Source organism: Chiloscyllium plagiosum, unplaced genomic scaffold (genome assembly GCF_037043375.1).
Source record: "Chiloscyllium plagiosum isolate Xiang-an unplaced genomic scaffold, Cpla_swu_hap1 HiC_scaffold_9, whole genome shotgun sequence".
In the NCBI taxonomy this organism is placed as follows: Eukaryota; Metazoa; Chordata; class Chondrichthyes; order Orectolobiformes; family Hemiscylliidae; genus Chiloscyllium; species Chiloscyllium plagiosum.
The window spans coordinates 59,114,266-59,120,265 of NW_028270147.1; positions in this window are offsets into that span (position 1 = coordinate 59,114,266).

Below are 6,000 nucleotides of genomic sequence, written 5' to 3' on the forward strand. Positions count from 1 at the left end.
TCAAGGGCTGTCACTCTCACTTCATCTCCGGAATTCAGCACTTTTGTCCATGTTTGAACCAAGCTTGAAATGATGCAAGGAGCTAAGGGACCCTGGTGGAACCCAATCTGGACATCGCTGAGCAGGTTGTTGCTGAGCAGGTATTGCTTGATAGCACTGTTGATGACACCTTTGGTCACTTTACTGATGATCAAGAGTAGACCAATGGAGCAGTAATTGCCTGGGCAGGACATATCTGGGCAAATTTCCCGGATTGGTTGAGTAAATGCGTGTTCTAACTGTACTAGAAGAGCTCGGCAGAAGTCTACAGCCTTTCACCAATAGTACTGAAAGGACCCATAACCTCTGCAATATCCAGCGCTTCCAACCACTTCTTGATGTTACGTGGAGTGAATTGGAATGGCTGCAGACTGCTATCTGTGATGCTGAGGGACACTGGAGGAGGCCAAGATGGATCATCCACTTAGAACTTCTGGTTGAAGATTATTACAAATGTTTCAGCCTTATCTTTTGCACTAATGTGTTGGGCTCTTCCATCAGAGTATGGGGATATTTGTGGAGACTCTTCCTTCAGTGAGTTAAATTGTCCATCACCATTCATGACTGCAGGATTGCAGAGCTTCGATCTGATCCGTTGGCTGTGACATCACTTCTCTCTGTATAGTGCTTGCTGCTTATGCTGTTCAGGAAGAAAGCAGCCCTGTTTAGTAGCTTCACCAGGTTCATACTTTATTTTTAGGTATGCCTGGTGCTGTTCCTAGCATGCCCTGCTGCACTTTCCATTGAACTAGGCTTGATTCCCTGACTTGATGGCAATGGTTGAGTGGGGTACATACCAGACCATGAGGTTGCAGATTGTATTGGAGTACAATTCTGCTGCTGTTGATAGCCCTTAGTGCCTCACGATTGCCCAATTTTAAGTTGCTCCGTCTGTTCAAAGTCTGTCCCATTTAGCATGGTGATAGTTTCATACAACACAATTGTGGGTATTCTCAATTTGAAGCGGGACTTGTTCTCCCCAAGGGCTGTGTGGTGGCCACTCCTATCAATACTGTCAAGAACAGATGCACAAGCCTATAGCTGGCAGATTGATAAGGATGAGGTAAAGAATGTTTTTCCCTCTTGTTGGTTCCCTCACAACCTGCCACAGACCAAGTCTAGCAGTTTTGTCCCTTCAGGCCCTCCCAGCTCAATTAGTAGTATTGCTGCTGAACTACTCATGGTGGTGGATATGGAAATCCCTCACCCAGAGTACATCTTGCACCCTTGACACCCTCGGTGCTTCCTCCAAGTACTATCCAATGTGGAGGTGTATTCAGTTACAGCCAAGAGAGGATGGTATACGATAATCAGAAGATTTCCATTCCCGTGTTTAACCTGAAGCCATAAGATATCATAGAATTTTTTAGAATTAGAATCCCTAATGTGTGTAAACAGGCCCTTCAGCCCAAGTCCACACCAACCCTTCAAAGAGTATCCTACCCAGACCCATTCCCCTACATTTATCCATACCTCATGCACCTAACCAATACATCCCTGAACACTATGGGCAATTTAGTACAGCCAATTCACCTAACCTGCACATCTTTGGACTGTGGGAGAAAACCGGAGCACCCAGAGGAATCCACACAGACACGGACAGAATGTGCAAACTCCACATAGACAGTCACCCGGGGCTGGAATCGAACTCAGATCCCTGGTGCGGTGAAGCAGCAGTGCTAACCACTAAGCCACCGTGCTACATATGGGGTCTGAAATCAATGCTGAGGACTACCACACAATTCTCTCACACTATGCTGTCACCTCTACCTGCCCTGTCCCACTGGTAGAACAGGACATATCCAGGGATGATGATGGTGATGTCTGAGACATTGTGTATTAAAAAAAGATATGATTCTGTGAGTATGACAATGTCAGGCTTTTCTTTGACTTATTTGTGAGACCCCTCTCTCAACTAGCCCCCAGATGTTCATAAGGTGGACTTTGTAGGGTCAATAGGGCAATTTCTGTTGTTGTCTTTTATGCTGCCTACATCAATGCTGGGTGATCTATCTAATTTCATTTATTTGTTGAGGTTTTGTAGCAATTGACACAACTGAGTAGTTTGCTAGGCCATTTAAGGGCAGTTTAGAGTCAACCATTCTGGAGTCATATGTAGTCTGGACTAAGTGAAGATGACAGTTTTCCTTCCCTTAAAGACATTAGCGAACCAGATGGGTTTTTCCAGAAATGGTTTTATGGTCATCAGTAGATTCTTAATTCCATGTATTTTTTATTGGAATTCAAATTCTACCATTTGCCGTGGTGGGATCCAAACCCTGTTCCCCAGAACATTAGCTGAGTTTCTGCATTAATAGTCTAGCATTGGTAACACTAAGTCAACATCTCTTCTTTTACACCAAGATGAGCTCTGGTGTTCCAAAGCTGTCTTATTCAGTTATAGATATTCATTCAAATGACATTGGAGGAGAGGAAAATGGTGCTGAAATTCTCCGACAAAGACGAGGAGGTCTTGGTAGATGCAGAGATCAGAGGAAAGGTATCCTTTTCCCAGAATACAAGCAGAAGAGGCTGCATCACTAGATCCTGAACCTTGACTTAAAACTGACACCAGGTAAGTACACTGCCTCTGTACAGAGGAATGGCAAGCAGTACTGCAAGAATGTCAATTACCTTCTCTACTTTGACACGGAGGGCACCACACTCTTCTCTTTGCTACCTCATACTCACTTTTGCCAACTCTGCTACTGCATCAATGCTCTTGTAGTGCTACTCTCCCCATTTTCTGCAAAATCATCTTCATTACTGTTTCATGCACCAACACCCACCCCCCAAACTTTCTTGACCTCTAACTGTGCAAGGCCTCTGTGTTGCCTACTCAATTGCCTGAACACCTCACTTTTCAATCAGTTGTACCAACACTGACAGCTGCGCCACCCACTTCCATCTTATTCAATCCCTCTCTTTCTCTCATTCTAGCAGAAGACAGCTCATAATAAGACATGTGGATGAGGACAGAATTCTGCTCACACTGCAGATGACTAAGACTGTTCCACAGGGATGCCAAGCAACTCATGTTCCAAGTAAGCATTATTGCTCATTCCAGTGCAATTTTCACAGTATTCCCACTATTACTGTCATTCATCGCACACCATTTATCATCATTGGCCATGTAGCTTTCTCTCCTTTTCATTGTGCAGGTACCAGCAGGACATCCGTGTCCGGCTCAACAGAAGACACCTCATCAACTTTCAAGGAAGACAATACTGAAAAATCAGAGGAAGTATCAGCAATGCAGCCTCCTGCATGCTATACTAACTCAGATACCAACACCTTGCTGGGAGCATCATGCTCAAAGTTTGGGAGCATAATCTCAGGAAGAAATGCCACAGGCTCCTGCTAAACTGCTAGTGATCAGGTACCTGCTCAGCCCTAGATCAGGAGAAGACGGTGTTGGTAATCAGAGATATTATTCAAATGCAGACACAGTAACACAAGTGACAGACAAGAATGTGGGACACAACAACCTTCTTGGCACCTACCATGAGACAGCCAACTAAAAAGCTGTATCCATTTCATAGCTACAAATTAGATTAGATTTTTTTTAGATTAGATTACTTTACAGTATGGAAACAGGCCCTTCGGCCCAACAAGTCCACACCGACCCGCCGAAGCACAGCCCACCCATACCTTTGCTCCTTACCTAACACTACGGGCAATTTAGCATGGCCAATTCACCTGACCTGCACATTTTTGCACCGTGGGAGGAAACCGGAGCACCTGGAGGAAACCCACGCAGACACGGGGAGAACGTGCAAACTCCACACAGTCAGTCGCCTGAGGCGGGAACAGAACCCGGGTCTCTGGCGCTGTGAGGCAGCAGTGCTAACCACTGTGCCACCGTGCCGCCCACTTGTGCCACCGTGCTGCTTTGCATGAAAATCCTTCAGCATAGAAAGAATAGGTTATAATTCATAGTTATTTCATACCCAGATATTTAACCAGTTTGGCTTAAATTATCTAAGTAATACAATTTCATCTACGTTTGCTGCATTTGTTTTATATGCAGTGTTCAATACAGAGAGAAGAAAATGGTAGAAACTACAAGACATTGATACATCAAACATGCACTTGTTTCCTTTGCATTTCCAATTTTGCAGGAAAGAGACCTACTTTATGCCAAATAGTTTTGTCTGGTGTTCAGGAAAGCACATGGCTAACATTCTGGAATTTAGAGAATATATAGTGCTAACAATATTTTTAACAGTGTTAAGTGCTTTTCAGTCATAAGCTATTCGAATTAACTATCAACAACAAAAACCCATAAGTGCTGATCAACGATCATTTTATTACAATCACTAGCAGAACATTTTATGATTACATTCAAAGTCTGAGATCCACTACACAGCAGGAGCTGTTGCAGTATACTCTGCAAACAGTTATTACAATTTTCACAAGATCAGAGTAAAAGTGAAAGATGGTGATGTATTTTTGGGATAATTATATACATTGATGAATGTGTGATACACAGTTGAATTTCACAAGTCATCAATATTTTTGCTTTAATGCTGGCACAAACAGCAGAATGTAGTGCAAATCCACACGAATCAGGAAAATTGAGTACTTGTATCCAAACAAGCCATTACAGATGGTGATGCAGTTTCTTAGGTTCAACATCACTGCTAGCACTATGCAGTCTGTATGTTTCTCTTTATGTTATCTATGTAAAAGTACTATAGTAACTTGGTTCTTGTTGAGACAAGTGTCTCGTAGTTTATTAACACTAACAATGTACACTGTTATAAGATTGTCCAATTACCCAGTCTGGATTCCATGCTTGCTGATGTTACCGCGACATTACATGACATGACTATGATACCACAGATAGCTGACTTGAATGACTATGCAATGCATTGACTGATTACTAAAGAGAAGGTATGGGCGATTTTTACTGGAATATCATTTGTCATGATGCAATTTAACCGACTTAAAAGGGTCCACTGCCTTTCTGGGATATCTGCAATACTACAACAGGAGGTTCTGAACACGTTCTCACAGGAAAAGCCAAGTATTGTGGTGCAAGGTGTGCGAATTATTTATATTTTAATATAATTTATTTTCGAGTTTGGATTGGAGATAATGGCATGAGCGTTTGATTCATGTCTTAAGGGGTTTAATGATTAACTTGCAAATATTTTTGTAACCATCATGATTTCCCTTATTAAAAAAATCCAAGCTGGTCCTTAGAGTCTAATGGGAATTTGTTTATATTGGGAGGATTTGCGAATGAACAGAGAGTGAAACCATATATTGCATTATGTTTTCAGAGTAGAAGATTCTGAAAATCGATTTTTTTATTAACAGATTCTATGATATCTAGTGAAAAGGCTTTTGGGCATCAGTTGGGCAGGTTTCATTGAAGCTGGATGTGTAAAACAATTGAACCTAATGAAAAATAAAATGGTTCAGAACTGTAAAGAAATAGGTTTCCTCAGTGTAAGCAGTTTTGTTTGAAAGTTCTAGACCAGATGTTGTTTGTTACAACCCTGAAGGAGTTAGTTGAAGCTGAGAATGTTCTAGCTCAGTTGTATGAATGCTCCAGGAATAGGCTATCAGATTTGAGGGAATTAAAGCCAGAGTTAAATTAAGCCACATAGATGTGAAAGAGAAGGGAATGCTCTCTAGTGTGAATACTATAAGGAAGTGATTTTGGGATTAATGTGATTGTATTCTAACATGTGTTTTGATCATTTTAATGATTTTAAGACTGAACAGAAAATCAAGGTATTTTTCAATGTATAATTTCAGTTACATCACACTGTAAATTTTTGCCATAAATTCTGTGCCTTAGAATTGTATCCTCCACTATCACCTGATGAAGGAGCACCGCTCCGAAAGCTAGTGTGCTTCCAATTAAACCTGTTGAACTATAACCTGGTATTGTGTGATTTTTAACTTGATAATTTTAAACTTGTGTTATATGTAAATAGTTTGATTTAT